This window comes from Acinonyx jubatus, chromosome X (assembly GCF_027475565.1).
Source record: "Acinonyx jubatus isolate Ajub_Pintada_27869175 chromosome X, VMU_Ajub_asm_v1.0, whole genome shotgun sequence".
NCBI lineage: Eukaryota > Metazoa > Chordata > Mammalia > Carnivora > Felidae > Acinonyx > Acinonyx jubatus.
Genome location: NC_069389.1, coordinates 20,185,628 through 20,199,421, shown reverse-complemented (window position 1 = coordinate 20,199,421; position 13,794 = coordinate 20,185,628).

The following is a 13,794-nucleotide window of genomic DNA, read 5'->3' as shown; positions in this document are numbered from 1 at the left end:
AAAAAAAAAAAGACCTTGTTAGCTGAGTCTCTGCCATAGCTGACCAAATAGGGGAAACTTGAGGAGTACTGTTCAGAGCAGGGTTGACTTGTCTCCTACAAGCAATTTTTATTCTCCTTACCTTCATTCTCTTTCCTGCGGGGGGGGGTGGGGAGGGGCGGGCAGGGAGGGAAATTGACATGCCAGGTTACTGTACTGTCTTCACAAAAGCGGAGTTCTGATGGAGGGATTAGACATAACTAAAATATTTGATATGTAACCTTCCATTTTAAAAGAATTAATGAATCTATACCTGAAAGAGTTGGGATACTTTACCCTTTCCACAGGGACCTTTTCAGCTAATTATACTTGCAAATGAACTTGTCACTTGAAAATTTCCAAGTTCAAAGAAAACCTGTCATCTTCTGCCATGCACGTGGCAGGACATGACTGATTACACAGCTTGACGAGAGAACCAGTCTTTCTTGCCTGGTAGTCCCATTCCACTGGATAGATGTTGACAAGAAGCCATTCACTGGTCTGACCACAAATCAACATGAACACAAGAGAGTCACTGACTCTATTTTTTGTTTCCATACCTGGTACCCAGGGATCAACAATAGCTGAAAGAAGCTGAAGAGGTATATATTAGTTTCCTACTTCTGGAACAAACTCAGCGGCTTAAAACAACACAGCTCTGGAGGTCAGAAGTCCAAAATGGGTCTTACTGGACTAAAATTAAGATGTTGGCCGCATTGGATGCTCTAGGGAGGATGTGTTCTTGCACTTTCCAGCTTCTAAAAGCTGCCTGCATTCCTTGGCTCGTGGCCTCCTTCCATCTTCAAAGCCAGCCAAGGCCAGTGCCGTCTTTCTCATGTTAACACTACTCCCACATGCCTTCTGCCTTTATAAGGGCTCTTGTGTTTACATTTGCCCACCTGAATAATGCAAGAAAATCTCCCTATCTGAAGGTCGTCAGCAACTTTAATTCCTTCTTGCCACGTAATACAACATATTCCCAAATGCCGAGGATTACGATGCAGACACCTCTGGGGAGCCATTATGCTGTCTACCACAAGGTGACTAAAGACAATAGTCATAAACCCTTGAACCTTTTTCCAGCTCCTGAGCTGAGGAACAGTAACCCCTATGCAGATAGATTCATGTTCCTCTTTTTAACATTCCTGTATCTACTCATGATGAACCTGCTTAAAAGGTTTCTCCCAAGTCTTGATATCCACAAGAGAAGCACAGAATAGGTATCATGGGAGATGTCTGACCCAAATGAACATGCTAATTGGTCCATGAAGAGAGACGTGGAGGTGGGTCCTCGACTCACAAACATGGAGCCATGGCTGATAGAGAAGGAAGTTTAAGAGTTTCCCCGCCCCATTCTCTGTATATATCCTCCAATTCATACTTGGCAGTCTCAAGAAGACAAGGAGTAAAAGGGCAGCTAACCAAAGTCTTTGATCAAATGGATACGTTCCTACTATAGCAGGCTCAGGAATACAGCTTCTGACTGCTGGGCAGAATCCGTTTCCTGCCTATTCTCCACCTGGCTTGTGTTTTTTTCTTTTTCTGGTCCTTGGAAGTTGACCACGACCACTTTAAGCTAGAACTCACTTCCAGCCATCCAGCATCAGATTACTCCATACTCCTTTCTAGAGTAACTTCTTTTCCCACTGGAGCCTTCCATGAGCATTTGCACTCCTGTCTGGAGCTTTCGATAAACATTTGAGTGAGCTGCTAGGTCCTGGGGACACAAAGATTCAAGAGGACACAGTCTCATCCCCCATGCCAATTTCAGCTCAAGCCCGGTAGCTTGATTCTCAACTATGGCCTCTCCTGACTGTCCCTACCTTTGACTTTCCTGAGCCCTTGTTGAACAGTCCAGGTTTCTAATTGTGCCAAATAGAGTTTTACAGTGCTTTTACGAACAACTAATTTCACAATATTTTACGAATCTCTTTGGGTGTGGGGTGCTCTTCCTCCAAGTGCAAGGACTGCCACATCTTATTCAAAGTAGGGGAAAATAAGTAGATTTTAAATAGCAGACTTTCGGGGCACCTGGGTGGCTCACTTGGTTAAGCATCCGGCTTCGGCTCAGGTCATGATCTCACGGTTTGTGAGTTCGAGCCCCGCATAGGGCTCTGTGCTGACAGCTCGGAGCCTGGAGCCGGCTTCGGACTCTGTGTCTCCCTCTCTCTCAAAAATAAATAAACTTAAAAAAAACAGTAGACTTTCTGTTTATTAGAAACCACTCTTTGAGGACTGCCGAACGGAGGAGGCTCATGATTGCTGTGCCTTCGCTAGGCCCATGAATAGTACAGCTGTAGGTGAGCTACCGAAGTCCCAAGGCATCAGCACACACTTTCCTTTAAGGCCCTAACAACAGGTGTGGAGCCTCGCCCCAAAGACTTGAACTCTCTTATCTGGACAAAACTATTTGATGAGTGACATGGGCATTCGAGGCCTCACCCTAAATTCGATTGCAGTGTGACTGACAGGCCTTTCTCACCTGGATCACGGGGCAGTATCTGCCCCCGTAAACTTGCTATTTTGTTGCCAGTTGAAGCCCTAGGAAAAGAGCAGTTTTCGTATAGGAAGCTCTGTTCCAGTTACTGTGCTAAGGTGACAATAATTATCTCTAACTTTGGAAATAATTACACTATTATATTAAGCTGTTACTAAGGAACTGTGGAAAGCTCTGCACCCGTCACTGTTACTGAAAGCATTAACGCGTTTATTTTGTCTGAGGGCTGGAGAGGGCTGTTCAGACGACGATGCCGGGGACGGTGAGAAGACCATTGGCCTAACTTAGAGTTTCTTGCACAGTAAGAAACAGCAAGGCTGCTCAGCTGCCCCGAATTCAAATCAAGGCCTTTTTGTCTGTTCTGAGTATTTTCCAATTACCTGCTAAACAGAACATCAATACAACTGCAAGGCCCCTAGGACCTGCTCTGTGTCAAGGAGACGGGCTTGGCCGCTGCTTGCCACCTACGATCCTCTTAGGCAGGTTTGGACTCACCAGTGGTTTTCAACCCGGTCCGTCCCATGTTAGCATCTCCTAGGGGACTCTTAAGAATATGTCCCAGAAGCCATCTGACAGAATGGATCTGAAGTGGGGCCCAGGACTCCGATTCCAACAAGCCCAGGTTGAGACCCTCTGGGCTATACCTAATACCTCAACTCAGGGTACAAAGTGAGCCTCGGAGAGTAATGGATTCAGAGGTTGTGATCAATGGCTCGTATAACAAAGATGAGAAATGATCTGCCATACCGCTGTGACAGGAGAAATGTGGTCTAAATCTCATTTTCTTATCCAAAGAGAGACTATTATGTTGATAACAGTGTCATCAGTGGGCAGTAGGCAAAGGATTCGTTTTAAGACCAACATTAAGAAATGACAAAAGTACTGTTAAGCACCCATTCCAGTGGCTGGTGAAGACGGGTGCTCGGTGTTAACAGAACAATTCAACAACATGTAATGGCTATTCAACAGCTGCCAGGTCCAACATGACGGCCTCGAGCCACAAGTAGCTATTTAAATTTTGATAAATCCCATTTAAATAAACAGTTCCGTTCCTCAGTTGAACTAGCCACATTTTAAGCGTTCAAGTGGCCAGGGGCGACTATAATGGACAGCACAGACAGAGAACATTCCCATCATCAAAGAGCTCTGGCGGGCAGTGGTCTACACGCACCCTTCCCAGGGGCAACCCCTCCTACGCGACGCCTTATGATTTACTCGTGTTCCCGGAGAACATTCTTGTGTTACTAGGAACATCTGAAGAGATCGCATGATCGTTTGCAAACATGCATTAGTCACTGGAAAACCCTGAAATAAATGACAAGGAAGTCAAAACGTACATCCAAGAGCAATGCACTACAGCAGCTTCACAGAACCATAGACATTGAGTTGGAGGGTCTCTTTGTGAGTCTAAACCATACTTACTTTATGATTTCAAAACAGGGGAGGAGTGACTGCGACAAGAACGCTAGTCCCCCGGTCGTGAGTGATGGGCTCACACAGCGGCTGACTTTTGGCAAAATTCGGATACTTACGTGAACTAAAACCACGATCGCTTCTGAGAGCCACTGCTTTTGTATTCTTTGGGCAAAATGTATCACAGCATGAAAGCAGCTGGTGGTACCTGCTTCCTATTTTAGGTGTTAAAGAGTGCCATAAAATATCAGACCTAGGAAGGACCTTGGAACCATATAGTCCAACGCCCTAATTTTATAGACAAGGAAACCAAGATGCAGTTAACGACTCGCTGGTAGCAGAATGGAGGCTAATGTGTGGATTCCCTGATATTAACACCCCAAGAATCATTTACACCCAAGTTTCTTGCCTCTAATTTTCTAGGTTTGTTTTTTAGCGAGAAGTCTACAAGACAGCAGGTAGGTACTCTCAAGTCTTAGAAAGACAGCCATTCACCATTGACTGTTTAGTAGAAGAACAACACATTGGTAGATAGCACGAAGACCACACCGCTTAGTCATTATTCAGGAAGCCCGTAACTGCAGCCAAATGACCTCAGAGGCGCTGGGTCCTGGTGTCGGGCTGTGCCACATCCTCAAAAGACACCATGGAAACAATGGCCCTTTAATTGCAAATTCCAAGTTGTTTCTCTTCTGAGTATTCCATATGGCAACGGTTCCCAAATTACACTTTCTAAAGGATTCCTCTGTGGCGTTTGTTGCAATACAGATTCCTAGGCCTCCGGCCCCGAGCATCTGAATGAATAGAGCTGAGGGAGAGCCCAGGGATCTGTATTTTAACCAGCACTCTGTGTGATTCTGGCGTAGGTGGTCCATGGCCAGTTAGGCCCGATTCGCCCAGCACAGTCCTGGTTTGCACGTGTTTACATGCTTTAGCGTATAATTATTAATAGTGCTCTTTTCGCTGCCAAAAGTGTCGGGTGTGGACAATATACGGTCCCCTTTCCCTGATCCATGTTTGAAAAATATCGTTAAAACTATACACTGTGAGGAGCTCCTTTATTCTGCCAACAGGATGTTCCCCGCTGCCAAGAATCCAAATAACCTATTTTTCCTCCGATCGAGCATAAGCATTTAGGTAAGGGTCCTTGTCCACGCCCGGCCACTTACGAAGGTGCTTGGTGCTGCTCACGTATCGAACTGCAGAAAGCGAGACGGCAAGGCTCACGGGTGGGAGGGATGAGACCACAGGCCAGAGCTCAGGAAAAGACCACACTGACACGCAGTGAATCACAACTACCGTTTTATTGTTCGATGGCGGTGGTACAGAACTGTCCCCGTGCTCCGCGACTAGTTTGGCTGTGATACACACCGCAGATGGCTCTGCAACTCACAGGGAACGTTATCTAAGCCACACACCCCTCTGGCTGTGTTTTTCCAACAATCCCAACAACAGAACACTTTTCTCCAAAGCACATGAGGTGACGAACTGCCTCAAGGCAGTGTCATCCTCCACTCGTGACAGCGTGTACCAGCCAGGCCACAGAACAGCACAGAACACGAGGGGGCTTGGCTGCACTCTATGAGTCCCAAGGCAGCTCGTGAGCACTGGACACGCACGTAAATCTATCGCCATGGCAGAATCGACAGATACGCAAAACGAACCAGGTCAGATTTGGACGTGGAGGTACAAGACTCGTAAAGAACTTTTATTTCGTGTAAGTGAATATTCTTCCCTTGTCAAATCAGCTACGGTTTCCAGATTAATCACCGCTTGTGTGCGTTAAAGAGCCGTGATGACAAACTGGCTAAGCAAGGAACTACATTTAAATGCAGCATTAGCTGTGTTTACCATGGTGTATTTCACCCCGCAATGACTTCTCCTATTTTCTTCAAGCATTTCTGAAGTATTCGCAACTCGGGTCCTAAATCTGGAAAATATTTAAGCTGCAAGCGCTTGTGTGCTTTTGTGAGGACGTGAACTCAGAGCAACAGATGGTGTGTGGTGTCTCCGTGAACCTGAAGCGGCAAATTGCAACTTCAAATCGCTTCAACACCAAGGAACTCGGCAGAGATCAGGTTGGCCAGAATGCTCAAGCGGTATGCTCTATTCCGCCAAAGCACGTGTCGTGTTGTTCAGGACGCGCTCAAGAGCAAGCCGGGTTTTTTATCAGAGCGTAGCATTCGGACCTGGCGCAGCGCAGCGTAACAGTAATCGCTGTAATGGCGAGGAGGAGGGAAACGGGGGAGGGGGCACCAAGGAAGTCAGCCTGAAGTTTTAAAGTACCCAGTACCTTATAGTTTCCAGCTCAACCTTGCCTTGGCTGTCTACTCAGAGTCAAGATGCACTTAGTGTGGTTCGGTCTAAGGAATGATTTTAATTAGATGCACAATGACTCGTGCACATTCACATGGCAGCTCTAACAGGAACTTTTAAAAGTGAAAAGCAAGATACCAAAGCGCTTTGTGTGGTGCTTTCCCCGGGGGAAGAGTCACACAGGCGGCTGGGGAACAGCCAGCACATACAGCCTCTTGTTTCACGTTTGACGCCGGCCACGCGGCCAGCCAGGCAAACTCTGCCTCCCGACAGCGATGCGGCCTGCTCCCTCTGCAGTGGCAGGATTCTCCCGTTTTCAGATCCCCACAGTGACAGGCTGCGGCTCTAGCTATTCTAAAGCATCCGTTCTAATTAAACACGTCGGAGAGCAACCCCAGCAGTTTGTCAGATACAGGCATAAGCCAGTTCTTAATGTAAATATAGGGCCTTTTAAAATACTGATTGACGTTTCCCCTGGTTATAACGGATCGAAGGACAAAAATAAAATGGAATTTATAAGAAAGTGGTACCATGGTGCGTTATAAACAACAATACGAAATTTTACACCCCTCCTGCCTGTTTTCACAAACTCTTCCTGTCAGCTACATGTGGCGTGGCTGAGGAACGAATGCCTTTGGCTTCCAATCAGATCTAACTTTCGGAACTGTCTTTTTACGTCTGACACATAGGAAGAGACAAAACAGAGTTCGTGTTGAATGTCATGATTCCTTTGCTTTGCTCTCAAAAAGAATCTCAAGGTTAAGATGATCTTAAAACATGAAGTAGTTGTGTCAATAATATGCATTCCGTTCTTAGCTGGCTATTTTTGACCAGTTTGGAAGGCAAAGATGAACTGAATTGCTGTGAAACCAGCCCTACGTGCCAGAACCGGACATTTCTTTCCTTTGCTAACCGTAGGGCAACACAGCGCCTACTGTATATATGCTCTTGGACACTGGTGCTATTTTGGCCCATTTGCAAAAGGTATGTGAGTTCAAATAGCAGGCCACTTTTAGGTCGGCAGAAGTTGGAGGTATTTAATGGAACGTTCTTTTAAATGAAATGCTATTATTCCCCAAAGGATTCAATTCCAATACAAAACAGAATCCGGTACAAAACTGGAAAAGCCAAGAAGCAAACTCAGCAAACAAAATTAAACTGCAGGGTTTTTCTATGAACATCGCAGTAAGTGTGATAGAGAGACCTTTGTATAGCTACTAAACAAAGGACTTTGGGTGTCACTTACTATGCAAAGGCCCAGAATACATAGAATCTCAGTGGTGATAAGGGTGAGGTTCAAGTTTCTTGGGTAATCTCGTGCTCCTGAGATGACAATACTTTTGAAACTCTAGTTCCAGAAATTTAGACAAGAACTGTCAAATCTAAATACACCGTGATACAGTTTCAGAGATTTCCGTGGGGATTCTTAACAAAGGCTGTTCCCTGAGACCTGCAAGGGTAGTGAAACTGTCATCCTCGGAGTAGAAAAAAATAGACCATGAAACATCGATTTGGTCTCTTTACTTCTCCCCTGAAAGAAATTATTTAAAATAAAAAGATTTATCAGCACAGTCTAAACTCTTTAAATCTACCTGTTTGAAAAAAATCTCTTTTCATTTAGTGAGAGACCAGGCACGGCGGGATGCCTTCACAAACCTCCCTCCTCACACTGCTCTTCAAAAGATGACCTCTTTAAAGGTACAGAAATGAAAATACAGTTCTTACGGTTGAAACGAACTTAGTGGAATACAGAGATAATCAGCTGCATTTTAAAGAACGCAGCTATAGTTTCTCACTTGTGGCAACGAAAACACGAAGTTCAGCAAACTGAATGGAAACCTACAGCGACTGGAACCTTTAAAGAGCGCAATTCCAACTCTGTACTTTTGGAAAATATGAAAAACAAATCTAAAATACCTCTCTATGTAAATTAGAGCTCACACCATGGTATTCAAAATTAAAATGATTTACATAATCTACTATACTTTCTGTTTTGTTAGTAATTAACCTTCCTGAGGCTGATTTTGTTCTCCTCAGTGTTTGCTTAACTAAAGTGCTTAATAAAATTTCTACAGAATATATTACCCTCTCCATAGATGAATATTATTTTGAACTACAATCTGACAAAAATCTAACTACATTTAATTATGCTTGATTAATCCAAATGTCACTGAGAGATTTATAGAACAGAGAAATATTCTGCAGGCTAAGTTCTCATACTCTTTGCGCCGGAAGCTTCCTGGATGCAGTATTGCCGCCAATCGACCCCTCAGTTCTCTAACATTTCCAAAAACCGCACACAAAATATTCCCAACGGTCTCCACCGGACCACGGCACTGGAGCCCTGGAGCCCTGCCGCTTCCGAGAGCTGCGTGGCCGCCATCGGAGGCCGAAGTCGCTCCAGGCCGGAGGCGAAGCGGCCCTGCTGACCACAGTGCTGGAGGGAAAGGGTGCGGTGCCAGCGAGTGACCCCGCGGCCCGGGCGTACGAGGCGCGGAGGGGCGGGCTCTCTCCTACCGCGGGCCCACAACCGTAGGGGACATTTGTTGGGATGCTTTCAGGAGTGAGGCCCTACGGTGCTTTTGTTTATATGCAAGTGAGTCCATTTAAAGGGTGACAAATTGGCCCTCCCTTAGAGAGCCACCTTGCGCCACAACACAAGTAGCGGCCCTCGTTCCTTCGGGCCACAATGACCCTGTCGCTGGGATCATGGGCAATTCATGTCCCTATTTTAAAGACCGATGGAAAGGCAGAAACAAAGGTTTCTCGAGGCTTCTGTGACTAGGATACTGCTGTCATTTTATTTTCATTTTCAGGGGTGACCACAGCTAATGCCAACCTGAGGGCTTGAGAGGGAAGCCTTCTTGGACAATCCCTCTACCTCTAAAACCAGTGTGGAAATGGTAAAGAGGGTTTCTCCTTTTTTTTACGAGATTTTATTTTTAAGTCATCTCTACACCCAACGTGGGGCTTGAACTCACAACCTCGAGATCAAGAGTCGCACGCATGCTCTACCAACTGAGCCAGCCAGTTGTCTTTCCTCTTGGCGAGCTGCTATTTTAACTCTAGCGGCGTCGTCCATACGTTAGAAGTGTATTTAAATCATGATTTCTAAAGTCCTAAGAAGACATCTGGAACCTGTTGTCATTGCATTTGTGTTATGAGGGAACAACAGCCCACACCATTCAATGAAAGCGGATCATGAAAGCTGGCTCTTCCCACCTGACCAGGGTCTCTCCTGGGTCAGCCACACACGGAGACGCAACAGGCTCGGGAGCTGTGCGTACCTGGAGGGCTGCTCCGGCCCTGGGCAGGGTCCCCTGCAGGGCCCCACACAGAGCCAGACACAGAAGACGGCCCTCCAGGGCAGAGGAATGGATGCAAAGGCGACAAGAACTCCGGAATCACGAACACTTCCTCATCTAAGGAACACGCTTGTCCCTGACCAAAACAACGTTTACAGGGCTTGAAGCCCCCTAACTCGCCCCACGTCCCCCCACCCCCCCGGCTTTCTTTTTCTCCACTGTATTCATTTTCTCCACTGTATACATCTCTCCATTGTACCAGAAACATTCCTTGTGTTGTGTCTTGTCTGTTTCCCCTACTAGAACGTGGCGTCCATGAGGAGGGATTTCCATTTGCTATGCTCCGTGCCACGTGCCCGGCACTTAGCACAGTTTCTAGCACCCCGCAGACACTCATTACCGAAATGGAAGAATAAACACGGCTTCCCTTTACACAACTCCTGTCTACCACTTTCTTTTCACTCATCCCTGATGCGTAGGCACATATTCAATTTTCCCTTTCACACCAGGACAGAAACAGGGCAAAGACCATGACTTTAGTGGAAGGCACTGCACGGTAGAGTTTGGTCATAGAGCAAGGCTGTCGGTCACGCTCCTTGGTCATTATCCTGGGATCCAAAGGTAAGTCTGCCTAGTGGAATATGCTGGCCACAGAGGCAAGGAAGCTTCGACCCTACAAACAGCCCCAATAGAGCGCCCACCCCATCGTTCACCTGTAAACGCACTCTAGAATCATTAACTCGTGTGCCTCTGTAGTAGGCCCCAGACCTACACACCATCTCAAGGGATATTCATGAATAACAAAAATAATCCTGATGAGAACTTCACTCCCTATTTCTTCATGAACCAAATTTTAAAATGCGTTGAAATGAAAAGACAGGTAAGAAAACCCATGTCACGATCGAGCTTTCACCAGGGTTAATACCCTCAGCAAGACAGCTGGACTAGCAACCTATTAACTGAAAACAGCTTCTGCTTCTCTTGCTAACTCTGATTATGTGCTAGTCTACCATATTTAATGAACCAATTAATAACTGTCATTGGCTGATAACTTCTTCAGTTCATTACATCGTCCCCTATTTTCAAACCAGAAGGTACTGATATCTCTAATCAATGGAACAGGAACCTGAGTTAAAAGTTATCTTTCCACATAGAACAATAAACAAAAATCCTGTATTGATTAAGTTATTAATGGTCCTTTTCTGCTAGCAATATTGGGTCCTTCTGTTTACTTTCATACACATTATGACCATGAAGGACATTATCTTCAAAGTCAATGTTTAAGCACCTGGACCACTGGGAAAGATGGCAGAGTAAACACATGTTTATATCAGGGCTCCTGCCCCTCAACACACACATCCAAAGACTGAAAAAGAAGCTGGCCATTATGAAACTAATAAAAGCCACCACCCCATACCAAGGACTCCAGGGGGAGTATCTGACAGATACAACAAAGTTGGAGACTAATCAAAGGAGGGTTCTCGCATTTGTCAAGCAGACCACAGTTGCTGGGCAGTTCAGGAGAGGTTTCCAAAGGACTCTACCGCTCGTTTCTTACTTTGGAGAAACAAGGGACAGCGGCAGTCAGGAAGCTGAGCGCGCACCGCACGGGCACGTTTCCACCAGCAAACCTGGGAGGGGAGAGGGAGATGGCAGGTGCTCCATTTGTGGGTGGGGGACAGAAATAAGAACTCGGGAGCCAACCACACACATGCAGACTACAAAGAGTCCGGCAGAGCAGAAGTACGAACCCACCACACTCCTGCTAGGGCGACACCTAGTGGAAATAGGGAAGCTCAAAGGGAATTCCTTTCCCCCGGCTGGGCAGGGGATTAGCAGCGTCCACAGAAGGCACTTGGAGACAAAATGTCCCAAGGAGGCTTTGCTTAACTCCTTCTTCCCCCATATCCAACTAGCAGACTGAAAAACACGAACCGCCTCCACCATTACAACCCATCAACATCTAGTGCGAAGGTGACCATTCAAACACGTCTCACTTGAGAAAAGAGGAGTCGAGGAGGATTTCTCCACACTCTTCTTGGGCAGCCAGAACTGGTCCCATGCCAAGACAAATAATAAGCAGAGACACCCATCACGATACTTGTGAAACAATAGAAGAGCCAAACAACCCAGAAGAAAGGAAGGAAGGAACCACACAACAGATAAGTACACTCTGGAAACAGAATGACTTCAGAAACCACGAAAATTGTAGACAATACAGTTCAGCCTTCCAAGAAATGAAACCAGGAGTCAGAGAGGACAACATAATGAAAAAAAAAAAAAAAAAGCTGACAGAGCTAAGAAACAGATAAAAAAAAAAAAAAAAGAAAGCATAACAGAAGTGAAACTCACGTTGTGCGCAGCAACGCCTCTCGTCAATGCCACAGAAGATGAAGGATCAGACCCGAGGTGAAAAATATCACAGCATCAAGAAAGACAAGGGGATGAAAGCGGTCAAAGGAAAGATAAATGTGAAGGACAGATAACACAGAACCAATAGAGGGGCAAATTATTAAAGAGAACAAATACACTGCTAAGACATGTCGTAAGGCCCAATGACAATGTCTAACACTCATCACGGACCAGAAAAAGCCAACAGACAATGGTCAATTCTGAGATTCGAATCCAGTCATGGATTTCAAGGATACACAAGAAATCACAAGTGCCCGGGACAAACAAGTAGGCCATCTGCAAAAGGCGAAAAAAAATCTGTCTGGACTCAGGCCTCTCAGCACCACCAGAAACTAGAAGATAATAAAGCAACGTGTCTAAAGAACTGAGGGAAAAAGGATGTGATCCAAGAATCTCAGAGCCAGGCAAATTACTGTTCATAAGGAATGGCAACAGAAACATATTGGTAAATATGCAAGAAAATCCAACCAAAGCTGTAATCCAGTCCACTAAAAGATAAAAGCATCGAGTACCGGATGTGGAGTCTTTGTATGAGAGGGCTGGCAGTGAGCACTGAGTTAACTGAAACATGGAATTAAGTCTAAATAACTCTAATAATTACCTGCAGCTACACACTCTGAGTTGCCTGTCTTTCGAGGTAAAAGCTGCCAAGTCCATTCGATGATCTCCTCTAACTAACGATGCCAAAATGAAAACACACAAAAGAAAACCTCTCTTGAATGGAATTCTCTGGCACTATAGAAAAATTTTGGTTCGTATCCTGCCCTTGAGTGTTAATATACCCGAGAAATTCCTCAAAAGAGATCGTGCTAGTGACCTGGTGCACTGTGGAAAGCACTGAGAACGAGACCGAGCTGCTCACTTTGGTTCTTGCACTCGCCTGGAAATACCAGTGAACTGATTTGGAATGCGCATGAAAAACAGAGGGGATGCTTGAAGCGTCCGCCTCGCGGCACTCTAAGGGTCAAATGGGAGCCTTTCTGTGACGGTTCTTTGGAATCGATAAGCAAGGCTGTAACACTGTCTCACTTCATTGGATGGAAAAATCCACTATATTAAAGAGCCAAAATCAGACACTCAGAGACAGAAAAAGCAACAGACGGCTCCGGTGGAGCCATCCCTTCTTCTTTCATTTCTCTCCATTTTATTTTTTTTTAAGTGTATTTATTTTGAGAGTGTGCACACGCACAGGAGGAGGGGCACAGAGAGAGAGAGAGAGAGAGAGACAGAGAGACAGAGAGACAGAGAGAGGGAGAGACTACCAGGCAGGGACCATGGTTTCTGCACAGAGCCCGATGTGGGGCTTGAACTGAGGAACCATGAGATCATGACCTGAGCTGAACTCGGTCGCTTAACCGACCGAGCCACCCAGGCACCTCTCATTTCTCTACATCTTAAAGTCATTGTTCTCAGGCCTATCGAAAGGAGATTCAGTCCTTCCACAGCTCCTGACCTGACCTGAATTGTTTCTAATTGGAAACAAAAATAGTTTAAGAGCATGGAAAGATGCTGCCCGCCACCCAAGGCAAATGTCAGTTTTCATTCATTGATTCAACTAATATTTATTAAGCACCTATGATGTGCCAGGAACTATTCCAAATAGCAGACATAGTCCCCAAATACTAAAAACTGAGGACATGAGAGGGAAACAAGGAGGGAATGGGAGTACTAAATGAATTCAGCTTAAAAGGGGTCTATGTCTATTTATTTTACAACCTGTATGTGGCAATTTGACCATTTGCTTCGACAGACCGAGCACACAGTCAGAGGCATGCACCCATGTTCAGATTCAGAGAGCCGCGTACGGCCAACGAGAAGGATAAATGAATGCTG